Source organism: Acipenser ruthenus, chromosome 59 (genome assembly GCF_902713425.1).
Source record: "Acipenser ruthenus chromosome 59, fAciRut3.2 maternal haplotype, whole genome shotgun sequence".
NCBI lineage: Eukaryota > Metazoa > Chordata > Actinopteri > Acipenseriformes > Acipenseridae > Acipenser > Acipenser ruthenus.
Genome location: NC_081247.1, coordinates 674,680 through 688,223, shown reverse-complemented (window position 1 = coordinate 688,223; position 13,544 = coordinate 674,680). Strand labels below are relative to the sequence as shown.

At 39.4% G+C, this 13,544-nt stretch overlaps 1 protein-coding gene across 1 annotated transcript in view; it reads left to right on the top strand.

Moving 5' to 3' along the window:
• The first annotated feature begins 511 nt into the window (after positions 1-511).
• Positions 512-13,544, top strand: part of LOC117410028 (butyrophilin subfamily 1 member A1-like) — a 69,743-nt gene continuing 56,710 nt past the window's right edge. Inside the window, exons 1-2 of the mRNA XM_059018337.1 lie at positions 512-734; positions 4,562-4,708. The gene's annotated coding sequence lies outside the window, so the exon portion shown is untranslated. The remainder of the gene's footprint in view (positions 735-4,561; positions 4,709-13,544) is intronic.

Sequence of the window (13,544 nt, the reverse complement as noted above, 5' to 3'; positions counted from 1 at the left end):
AAAGCACATTAAATATCTACTTGCTGAAGCGGTTTTTATTTTAGCCGACAAGTTGTTCAGTTGCAATAATATTATTAATTGTTTAAGGGCTGGACAAGATCTTCCATGTGTGCAGATCGGCTGTGTGGTCTTGCCCTGCTTTGCTGTCACAGAGATGAGATTGATCTCTCCACGACAGACATGTTGCAGAAATGTGATGACAGTGGTCACAGGAAGATTGGCAAACTACTTTAAAATGAGCTGCACGTGATGTTGTGTAAACAAGCCAATCGGAGCAGTGCATTTCCTGAATGAGAACACGTATATTCCTGTATATCGCTGCTGTCACAGCCCTGTACAAAACCACACAGTCCGTATTATATGAGTCAGAACCGCAGTACTCACAAGTCTATAATAGTGTCGTATTCAGAAAAAAACAAAACAAAACAAAAAAAAACAAACTGTTAACTAACCGTTTGTATTTAAACAAACTGCATATAACAATCTCCTCATATCCTCTCTGTGTCGTTATAAACCTCGGGGGGAGAGGGTGGGCGCGGCGCAGGTCTCGGCTGTGCTTGCAGATTATTCTTGGCTAGCTCCGTCCTGACTCAGTTATGAACGATGTTGCAATTCGGGGAGGAGTTCAGTTGTTTGGTTTCCGCGCTCGGGCGCGCCCTTCCTGTCAGCGCACATTCTCAGAGAGGAAGTTGATTTCTAGCTGCGCAGTGCGGTCGAGTGGACAAAACAACGAGGTAGGAACCCTCTCTCTTTTCATTTTCAGCACTTAATCGCCCAGAGAGTATTGCAGGATTTTTATTCCACTGTTTTTAGAACAGAGATCTCGAATGTACCCCCTTCCTCTCTTCCTCTGCTCTTTATCCCTGCTCGCTGGCATTGAGGCCGATGCCCACTTCCTGTCTAACAGACAAACAAGGGCGATGCAATATGAAAATACAAACTTAAACGAAAGTGAAATGGCTCTTATAATAGAAATGCGTAGAGCTCTAAAACAGTGTCACTCGTTATATTCGTAGATTTATATCAAGCTGAGGTATGTTTCTGTAAACATGTCGTATAGTATGCGATGGGAGTGTTTCGCTGTTGCTCTCGTTAGTAATGATTGTGAGTGTGCTGTCCTATCCTGTCCTCTGGGGTTCAGTCATGTGAACGATGCAGAGCGTGTAGTTTGAAATCTCTCTGCAGTCGGGTGTAACTGCGCCGCTACAAAGATATATAACATTTAACAAGATGCTCCACTCCGCCTTTAGTTCCGTCTCACTGCGCGCAGGTCATTGTGGTAAAATACAGAGAACTCGGCAGAATATTTTCTACGGAGAGTCAGTGGAGGCCTAAGAATTGTTGCTGGTTTTCGCCATGTTAAAAAAATGCATCAGACTTTAAGTCGATTTCACACTTGCCCAAGGCCTTTAGAAGAAAACGCAACATTAGCAAATTATGACAATACGTAATTAATATGAAACATGCTGTTTCCTGAGCACTGTCCTGTTCCGCGGCGCATGCGCAGTAAATACAGTTACGGCTGATCGATGGTAATATTTATTGACAGCTTTCTGAAGCGGGTAACGGGACATTTAAAAGCTGCATCATGTCAGATATATGTTATATGTTATATGTTGTAATGTTATGTATTTCAAAAGGAACCGCTGTTACCAGACTGTTACATGATTTAATGAATACGTTTCGTTTTGTTCTATTAAATGCATCACCTCAATGTAAATCCAGGCTCCACCCAGGCACTGTCTCTGCTGGATTTTAATGTAAATCAGCTCAAAGTGACTTCATTGAAGCCTTAATTGAACTAAGAGCTTACTTTGTTGCTATTAGTTTTAAAAAAAGACTGAAAAGTACTCTGCTGTATATATTTAATAATAATATGTAATTGTTGCCTGTAGTCTATTTAAGTGTTTTAAAAAAAATAATAAAGAACACATTTGTAAATCTAAGTTTCTGGTTATGTAATTGTTGCAAATTAATTTTTGTAAATATAAACTGTGATGTGTTAACTGTATCACTGAATAGTGAGTTATTTGAATAAAAATGGTTTCTCCAAGAATAATAAATGTTAACTTCACACTTCTGTCTCCTTATCTTCTATTCTATTAAGCACTCGTATTTAATAGTTTATAAACAAAATAATGTATCAATTAAACTACAAAGATTAAATATAAAAAATAGCTTTAACTTCACTTTATACATAAAATACCATATATTATGTAATTTCTTGTTTAATTGTAATAACCTATATTTAAATATATATAGATAGATAGATAAACATAAGATTGTTAAACACGGTTTTAAGTTAATTTCAGTGTTAAGAATAATAAGTACATACAGTGCCTTGCGAAAGTATTCGGCCCCCTTGAACTTTGCAACCTTTTGCCACATTTCAGGCTTCAAACATAAAGATATGAAACTGTAATTTTTTGTGAAGAATCAACAACAAGTGGGACACAATCATGAAGTGGAACGAAATTTATTGGATATTTCAAACTTTTTTAACAAATAAAAAACTGAAAAATTGGGCGTCCAAATTATTCAGCCCCCTTAAGTTAATACTTTGTAGCGCCACCTTTTGCTGCGATTACAGCTGTAAGTCGCTTGGGGTATGTCTCTATCAGTTTTGCACATCGAGAGACTGAAATTTTTGCCCATTCCTCCTGGCAAAACAGCTCGAGCTCAGTGAGGTTGGATGGAGAGCATTTGTGAACAGCAGTTTTCAGTTCTTTCCACAGATTCTCGATTGGATTCAGGTCTGGACTTTGACTTGGCCATTCTAACACCTGGATATGTTTATTTGTGAACCATTCCATTGTAGATTTTGCTTTATGTTTTGGATCATTGTCTTGTTGGAAGACAAATCTCCGTCCCAGTCTCAGGTCTTTTGCAGACTCCATCAGGTTTTCTTCCAGAATGGTCCTGTATTTGGCTCCATCCATCTTCCCATCAATTTTAACCATCTTCCCTGTCCCTGCTGAAGAAAAGCAGGCCCAAACCATGATGCTGCCACCACCATGTTTGACAGTGGGGATGGTGTGTTCAGGGTGATGAGCTGTGTTGCTTTTACGCCAAACATAACGTTTTGCATTGTTGCCAAAAAGTTCGATTTTGGTTTCATCTGACCAGAGCACCTTCTTCCACATGTTTGGTGTGTCTCCCAGGTGGCTTGTGGCAAACTGTAAACGACACATCTTTAAGAAATGGCTTTCTTCTTGCCACTCTTCCATAAAGGCCAGATTTGTGCAGTATACGACTGATTGTTGTCCTATGGACAGAGTCTCCCACCTCAGCTGTAGATCTCTGCAGTTCATCCAGAGTGATCATGGGCCTCTTGGCTGCATCTCTGATCAGTCTTCTCCTTGTATGAGCTGAAAGTTTAGAGGGACGGCCAGGTCTTGGTAGATTTGCAGTGGTCTGATACTCCTTCCATTTCAATATTATCGCTTGCACAGTGCTCCTTGGGATGTTTAAAGCTTGGGAAATCTTTTTGTATCCAAATCCGGCTTTAAACTTCTCCACAACAGTATCTCGGACCTGCCTGGTGTGTTCCTTGTTCTTCATGATGCTCTCTGCGCTTTAAACGGACCTCTGAGACTATCACAGTGCAGGTGCATTTATACGGAGACTTGATTACACACAGGTGGATTCTATTTATCATCATTAGTCATTTAGGTCAACATTGGATCATTCAGAGATCCTCACTGAACTTCTGGAGAGAGTTTGCTGCACTGAAAGTAAAGGGGCTGAATAATTTTGCACGCCCAATTTTTCAGTTTTCTATTTGTTAAAAAAGTTTGAAATATCCAATAAATTTCGTTCCACTTCATGATTGTGTCCCACTTGTTGTTGATTCTTCACAAAAAATTACAGTTTCATATCTTTGTTTGAAGCCTGAAATGTGGCAAAAGGTCGCAAAGTTCAAGGGGGCCGAATACTTTCGCAAGGCACTGTAGCTCACCTGCCTGTCTTTCCTGCACACACCTGGACTTGCATGCAGGTGTCGCTTCTTTAGAGTAATGTTTCTGCGCATGCTGAACAGGACAGCGCTCAGAAAACAGCATTTTTTATAATTACGTATTGTCATAATTTGCTAATGTTGCCCTTTTCTTCAAAAGGCTTTGGGCAAGTGTGAAATCGACTTCAAAAGTTTGATGCATTTTTTTAACATGGCGAAAACCAGCAACATTTCTTCCGCCTCCTCCATTGACTCTCCATAGAAACAGTTCTGCCGAGCTCTCTGTATATACCACAATGCTTTGCGCGCAGTGAGACGGAAGTCTCCATTGAAAATCAGCAGAGTCGAGTATCTTGTTAATAGAATATCTTTGGCCACACTCACACTCGGGTACAGAACCTCATTTGTTATTGATAACACACTGCAGTGCATGCTGGGAGTGGAACCCAGCAGGGTCTCAAATGGCTTCTTCCTTCCTTGATAAGAGATGAAAACTTGCGTTAAAATAATTGACATGGTGTTTGTTTTTGTGTAATTGTTAATATGATCCTAATGTCAAGTAGCAGACACACTACCCCTCTCTCTCTCACTCTGTGTTCTTTACAGGAAGTTGGTCGTTGGTACTGTAACAAACACACACAACGCAGACTTCAGTCAGGAAGGAGGTGTAGCGGAGCAGAGTGAGTGTTATAGGAGTTGAACCCAGGTCCGGTTATAACGACTGAGCTCGTCTCCTGGATCCTGCGCTGGGCTGTAAGTGTCCTCTGTACTTAAGTTATAATTTATTTTATGTATATAGTGCCTTCCATACCACAGGATCTCAAAGAGCTTTACATGTTATTTATAGAGCTCCTTTCATACCACAGGATCTCAAAGAGCTTTACATGTCATTTATAGAGCTCCTTCCATACCACAGGATCTCAAAGAGCTTTACATGTCATTTATAGAGCTCCTTCCATACCACAGGATCTCAAAGAGCTTTACATGTCATTTATAGAGCTCCTTCCATACCACAGGATCTCATAGAGCTTTACGTGTCATTTATAGAGCTCCTTCCATACCACAGGATCTCAAAGAGCTTTAAATGTCATTTATAGAGCTCCTTCCATACCACAGGATCTCAAAGAGCTTTACATGTCATTTATAGAGCTCCTGCCATACCACAGGATCTCAAAGAGCTTTACATGTCATTTATAGAGCTCCTTCCATACCACAGGATCTCAAAGAGCTTTACATGTCATTTATAGAGCTCCTGCCATACCACAGGATCTCAAAGAGCTTTACATGTCATTTATAGAGCTCCTTCCATACCACAGGATCTCATAGAGCTTTACATGTCATTTATAGAGCTCCTTTCATACCAGAGGCTCTCAAAGAGCTTTACATGTCATTTATAGAGCTCCTTCCATACCACAGGATCTCAAAGAGCTTTACATGTCATTTATAGAGCTACTTTACATGCCATTTATAGTCAGTTGGGTTAGTGGAAACCCAGTCAGTTGGGTTAGTGGAAACCCAGTCAGTTGGGTTAGTGGAAACCCAGTCAGTTGGGTTAGTGGAAACCCAGTCAGTTGGATTTAAATTATAATTCAGGCTTCTGTTTTTTGTTTTTTATTATTCATTTTAGGTGCTTATTTTAACCCTTTGATGCCCAAGCAGAATGGCCATTTGTGTTTTAGCAACCTTAAATCAGAAATTAATACCCAATATATCTACAGAAAAGGCTTACCTGTCTGTTTCCAGTGGTATCATGTATTTTGTTGTGGAATGTATATATTTATGTAAGCCATGCCCCCCAAAACATCGTAATGTAAAATAATAAATATTAAAAAAAAAAAAAACTGCCAATTTCAACCCCTTTCTAAGTTAGATATAGAAAAAATATTCAGACTTTAGTTGTGAAATTTTATGAGGGTTTTAAAATCTGATTTTTTATTTGACTGTCTTCTACCGTTGAGGAGCTACAAGATCTTGTCCGAGCCCTGGTCTGTATGACAGAACGCCCTGTTCACAGCACTGTCAGCTATTTTATGAAAGTAGTCCAGACTAAGCAAAATATCACAGTGTTCATTGCCAAGTCATACGTAAAACCTTTTAACCATGAAATATATCAATACAAGTAAAAAATGCAGTTGGTTTTTATTAAATTATTCAATAGTTTTGCATTGTGAAGAGAAAAATCATATTTATAACACACGTTATAGAATTCAATATATCCACGAATAGCAATTTAAGTCTATGGAAAAACTTACTATACCAAACATAAATGGTAACAAAGCAGTAAACCTAACTGTATTGGACTGCTGCAATGAATGCGGCCACCACTGTAAGCAAACAAATAAATACATGCATTTCATTTGGGATATAAACATAATGTGCTGTATGTTTCCTGACTTGAAATCATTTTGCACTATGAAGAGAATCATATTTATAGACAAAAGTTATAGAATTTACTATAACTACGAACAGCACATCAACAATAACAAAAAACAAAAATCTATAGAAAAACGAACTACATGGTGCAGAACTCATAAAGCAGCAATTGTAAAGATAATGAGGTGATGCAATACATTTTGCCACCACTGTAAGAAAAACAAACAAATCAATCAATCCAGTGATGCAGTGTGGTGCTCGTACTGTCAAGTGCAAGCCTGCTCTCATCCTGTCCTCCTCTTCCACTTCAGGATACGCGCTGGTACGTGCGTTTCCTCTGGGGCGTTTTTGAAGTGTGGCATCTAAACTGGCATGTAGGGATACTGTTGTTTTGTTCCTAGTAGTGTTCCGCTTTATATCGATACCAAATATCATGATACCAAAATCCTCTGATCCCTAATGTCGGGGTAAAATAAAAATATCTTATTGAAAATTCAAAAAACAAATTGAGTGCTTTAAAAACAATATGAACTAAGCAGACTCATTTCTGCTTAGCGGAAGAGACCAACTACCCTGCATGCTCTGGGAAAATTCAGTGACTGCAGCAGTCATGGTGAATGCAGGAGAGAAGCTTGGATTTCAGTCAGATGACAAAAGCAAATGAGGAAATGCCACCAGTTTATTGAAACATCTTTCAGCTCGCCACCCCAATCTCTTATCAAAGTTTACTTTTACTGCAGTTTCTTCCATTCTTTTAGTTTTATTTAAGTAAGTGAATCCCAGTGCATATTACTTTATAAAAAGTCACAGTCACAGTAAAACAGGAATAAATGCAAATAAAAATAAAACTAGAAGCAGATCAAAAGGGAGTTAATTGATTCTTGTTTATTTCATCATTACAGTACATTTGCTAGAAGCTGCAAAAATCTAATTTGCTGACGTGTCATTAACCCTTAGCGGTCCAGTTATTCAGTGCGTCTCAGGCATGTCAGGTCCAATTTATTTTCACACGCGCAGTTTATTTTAGACGCGCTGTTTAAAAGTAATTTTTTCACAGTAAAACATGTTTAAAAGACTCTGCATATCAACAGGACACTCAGTAATCTCCAGCCCCTCGTTCGCTGTTTTTTTCACATACCTCTTGATAGTCGTGCATACCGATAAATCATCTGATCACTCGTTTTATTACCAAACTCCTCGGTAATGCGATCCAAGTTATTATTTTCCGGAGAAAAATCGACTAGAGACCTGTTTTTTGCGTCTTTTTGATGATGTAGGACAGGGTCCGACATGGACCGGAAAGGGAAAATTGCAATGTCGGACCGGAAAGGGTTAAAACTCTACATGTTAATCTGTATTTTATGTAAGTGTGTTGTGATAGCTGTGAAAGTCCTGTCTGTATTTTATGTGTAGAGCCCTGTGTGTTGTGACAGCTGTGAAAGTCCTGTGTGTATTTTATGTGTAGAGCCCTGTGTGTTGTGATAGCTGTGAAAGTCCTGTCTGTATTTTATGTGTAGAGCCCTGTGTGTTGTGATAGCTGTGAAAGTCCTGTGTGTTGTGATAGCTGTGAGAGTCCTGTCTGTATTTTATGTGTAGAGCCCTGTGTGTTGTGATAGCTGTGAAAGTCCTGTCTGTATTTTATGTGTAGAGCCCTGTGTGTTGTGATAGCTATGAAAGTCCTGTCTGTATTTTATGTGTAGAGCCCTGTGTGTTGTGATAGCTGTGAAAGTCCTGTCTGTATTTTATGTGTAGAGCCCTGTGTGTTGTGATAGCTGTGAAAGTCCTGTCTGTATTTTATGTGTAGAGCCCTGTGTGTTGTGATAGCTGTGAAAGTCCTGTGTGTATTTTATGTGTAGAGCCCTGTGTGTTGTGATAGCTGTGAAAGTCCTGTGTGTATTTTATGTGTAGAGCCCTGTGTGTTGTGAAAGTCCTGTCTGTATTTTATGTGTAGAGCCCTGTGTGTTGTGATAGCTGTGAAAGTCCTGTCTGTATTTTATGTGTAGAGCCCTGTGTGTTGTGATAGCTGTGAAAGTCCTGTGTGTTGAATTGCATGCATGAGCGGTGGAAAGACCAGAATGAATAGACTTCATTGCCAGCATGTTTCCCTAACAGGATCAATGTGACGCTTCACCTGCAGAGGAAAGCACAGGACCGCTAAAGCTTACGAGTCACACTGTAGACGGCTACAGGTTCAGCATGAAAGCAATAAAAAGTACTTGTAAGATTTTTAACAACCAGACGAGCATGATGTGCCGAATGACCTCCTCTCGCTAGTAGAATGTCTTGTGTTCTTATTTAAGGTGCACTGGGGCGTTGTTTTGACGAAGACATTTGGCTTCAATACGATCAAACAGAATTCTGTTCTAATAGCACGTAAGAGGAAGGCATCTACAGAAGTGGCCTGTTTGTTTTAGAAACATAGCGTTAAATATAATACTTAAATTTGAACTTGCAAGAAGTACCTTTTTTTTTTTAATCCGCTGAACAAATTTATTAAATTATTTCTTAGTGATTTTCAAAATATCTTTAACACTATACAAATGTAAAATGAACACATAGTGTTTAAAATAAAGGAATATAGCATTTGTGTGTATTCCCTAATGTAACACATTACTGTGTTCATTTAACCCTTTGAGTAGTACGAACGTACCGGTATGTTCACTGCTCTCTGGTCCCCAGGGAGTACGAACGGTACGTTCTGCAACTTTAAACTTGAATTACTGAGCTTACAAAACTTCTGATAACAATATCTTGTTACACTAAGTTTCTGTAACACCTTTTATTGGTCTCGTGCGCCCTCTGCTAGATATTGACTGAATTACATACAATAAACCATCACAAAAATGTCAACAGTGTTTGTAAACTGGCGAAAATTGCTCAGTGAGAAAGAAGTATTAGAAATAATACTGAATTCAGATTGCTCCATGCTTCAAGAAGTATCAAACGCAGAAGCTTTAGGCACTCTCACTCCCTCCGCCCCCACCACCTGTTTACCCAGATATGATTTATTCATCTCTCTCTCTCTCTCTCTCTCTCTCTCTCGCTTGCTCTCTCCCTCTAATTCAGCCCTTTTTTTTAGGACGTGTTGTTGTTGTTCCACCCTGTTTATTGTTTATTGTCTACCTGTTATTTTTTAGTCAAAACCTTTCCCTAGGACAAAATTAAACAGTGTATTTATTTGTTTTATTTATTTACGGTAAAAATGATTTGTCTGTATTTTGTCAGTATTCATTACATACATACAGACATAATAGCTTTCAGCTTGCTTGTACGCTGTACTTGTAATAATCAAGCGCATGCTTAAGACAGAAAAAAAAAACTCACTCCTGTAGGACCGGCAGTGCATTTTAGAACTCACTACTCAAAGGGTTAAGAGAAATGTTTTACAGTGTACATGAATCAATCGTGCTAGTCTAGTTTAGCATGATACTCTGTGTTCACTTGTTTTACTTTCTAAAATATTTGCACAGTATAGATTCATGGAGGTGTTATGTTGTATGTGACTTTAAGAACATAAGAAATGTTACAAGCAAGAGGAGGTCCATTTGGCCCATCTTGCTTATTTGGTTGTTTATTGATCCAAGAACCTCATCAAGCCTTTTCTCAAAGTAACCGTGTAAATCAGCTTCCACATGTGCTTCATTTTTTCATTCCTTGCTCACATTTTTTAGCACTTCTAAGATACCCCTGTATGTAAAACATCTGGCTTGATTATAAAAAGACCGCTTCAAGAAAAGTATTTCTGTGTTGTTTTATTATATATCAGAATGAAGAGATTCCTTGTAATTGGAGTTTTTGAAGCTGGCTGAAAAGAGTTCTCTTTTTAAATAAAGAAAATTGTGTCTTTTACACAGTGTTGTGCTTTCTTACCACTTTTATATTAATTTTATAATTGGTGGCAATGACCTTTAAATACACACAGCCATTTAACATGTAACGGACATAAGATCCAAAGTATGGTGATAGTCTCTAATGTCATGATACTGTGCATGGTGTCGTATCGATACTCCCTAAATGAGGTATCGCTGGAGTGCCGAGCCTTATTCAGTGACAGGCTCAGAAAGACTGATTTGATTGCTTGACGGCTTATTAGGGCTGTGAGACATCCCAAAAGAGAGATTGCGTTCTCGGATTTAAGTCCTGAAACTAGAGAGGTCTGGTGCGTAGGGGTTAATCTATTTGAGTTTTTTTATTTTTTATTTTTTTTCTGGGCTTTCACTTTTTATATACTGTATGAAATTATTGTTTTTGTTACTTTCCAAAATGCTTGGGCTTTTTTTTCTGTCACAATATGTATATTTACCATGGAGAGTACACAGTCTGCACTAGTGTTGTGTGATACCTCAGTTAGGAGTCTCGATACGATACCATGCACAGTACACAGTCTGCACTAGTGTTGTGTGATACCTCAGTTAGGAGTCTCGATACGATACCATGCACAGTACACAGTCTGCACTAGCGTTGTGTGATAGCTCAGTTAGGGAGGAGTCTCGATACGATACCATGCACAGTACACAGCCTGCACTAGTGTTGTGTGATACCTCAGTTAGGAGTCTCGATACGATACCATGCACAGTACACAGTCTGCACTAGTGTTGTGTGATACCTCAGTTAGGGAGGAGTCTCGATACGATACCATGCACAGTACACAGTCTGTACTAGTGTTGTGTGATACCTCAGTTAGGAGTCTCGATACGATACCATGCACAGTACACAGTCTGCACTAGTGTTGTGTGATACCTCAGTTAGGAGTCTCGATACAATACCATGCACAGTACACAGTCTGCACTAGTGTTGTGTGATACCTCAGTTAGGAGTCTCGATACGATACCATGCACAGTACACAGTCTGCACTAGTGTTGTGTGATACCTCAGTTAGGAGTCTCGATACGATACCATGCACAGTACACAGTCTGCACTAGTGTTGTGTGATACCTCAGTTAGGAGTCTCGATACGATACCATGCACAGTACACAGTCTGCACTAGTGTTGTGTGATACCTCAGTTAGGAGTCTCGATACGATACCATGCACAGTACACAGTCTGCACTAGTGTTGTGTGATACCTCAGTTAGGAGTCTCGATACGATACCATGCACAGTACACAGCCTGCACTAGTGTTGTGTGATACCTCAGTTAGGAGTCTCGATACGATACCATGCACAGTACACAGTCTGCACTAGTGTTGTGTGATACCTCAGTTAGGAGTCTCGATACGATACCATGCACAGTACACAGTCTGCACTAGTGTTGTGTGATACCTCAGTTAGGAGTCTCGATACGATACCATGCACAGTACACAGTCTGCACTAGTGTTGTGTGATACCTCAGTTAGGAGTCTCGATACGATACCATGCACAGTACACAGTCTGCACTAGTGTTGTGTGATACCTCAGTTAGGAGTCTCGATACGATACCATGCACAGTACACAGTCTGCACTAGTGTTGTGTGATACCTCAGTTAGGAGTCTCGATACGATACCATGCACAGTACACAGTCTGCACTAGTGTTGTGTGATACCTCAGTTAGGAGTCTCGATACGATACCATGCACAGTACACAGTCTGCACTAGTGTTGTGTGATACCTCAGTTAGGAGTCTCGATACGATACCATGCACAGTACACAGTCTGCACTAGTGTTGTGTGATACCTCAGTTAGGAGTCTCGATACGATACCATGCACAGTACACAGTCTGCACTAGTGTTGTGTGATACCTCAGTTAGGAGTCTCGATACGATACCATGCACAGTACACAGTCTGCACTAGTGTTGTGTGATACCTCAGTTAGGAGTCTCGATACGATACCATGCACAGTACACAGTCTGCACTAGTGTTGTGTGATACCTCAGTTAGGAGTCTCGATACGATACCATGCACAGTACACAGTCTGCACTAGTGTTGTGTGATACCTCAGTTAGGAGTCTCGATACGATACCGTGCACAGTACACAGTCTGCACTAGTGTTGTGTGATACCTCAGTTAGGGAGGAGTCTCGATACGATACCATGCACAGTATCATGATATTGATACTATCACCATACTTTGGATCGTATATCCATTACATGTTAAATGGTACAATATATGTTTAAATGTATGTTTTATTTTCCTGCTGAAAACCAGTTCCAGTGTATTCATGGGTCATTGCCACTGGGTCTGGGAGTAGCTTACCCTCTGATTTTAACACAGAGTAAAATGTATTTTCAGGGGGTAAAATACAACCTTACCTTTCATGAGTAATCTCGTTAAATACTGTACAATCTTTGATAGTAATGGGGTAGGCCTTCCATTTTAACTGCAATGTTACTTTGAACTCCTGTACAACCACGCGTGTGTTCTGCAAGTCCATCAGCTCAGCGCATCGACGTACGATATCACATTGACTGCAAATGAATTACATTACTTATATTTTAACATTACATTCTTAAACTCGGTGATCATGTTAAAACCTCAATATAAAGCCATACACATAAATAAAATAAGGAAATGCATTAATCAGATAGAAAAATTTGTTTACTGTTGTAGGCACCTTATTTTAGCGGTTGCCTCTGACGATGCTTCCAGTTGGATTTGAAGCTGGACTGGGGTGTTTATACCTCGACCTGTGAATTTTTCTTATTCTTACTGTGATTGGCTGCAAAGACAACAGGTAGACAAGCTGTGCAGCAGAATTGTTATGCGTATTTTAACACATTCAATTGAAATTTGGTGTGTATTTCCTGATTTTTTTTTTGTTTTTTTTTAATCTGTATAAACTGCAGGTACGCAGCTTATCTGGACTGCTGGCCACTGACTATAAAATTCAAATTAAACTGGTGAGAAAGCGCAACACTTGGGGTAAAAGACACCATTATCTTTATTTCTTACCTATAAAAAGAGACCTGTGGCGTTTCGACTGGCTTCAAATACTCCAATTACAAGGAATCTCTTAATTCTTACAGATAACAAAATAACACAGAAATACTTTCCTGAAAGTAGACTTTTTATAACTAGAACAGAAGACATGTTTACTAGCGAGAGGAGGCCATTCGGCCCATCATGTTCGCCTGGTTAAAAATCTGCAAAGAAAGTATGTGTTTTTATTGCTTTCATGCTGAATCTGCAGCCGCCTGCGTTAGTGGACTTTTGCAGTGTGACTCGGAAGCTCCTGAAAGCATCACACAGGGCTCTTAATTGGCAAGGTCAAAATGGCCTTGTTAAATAAATGTGTAGATGGCA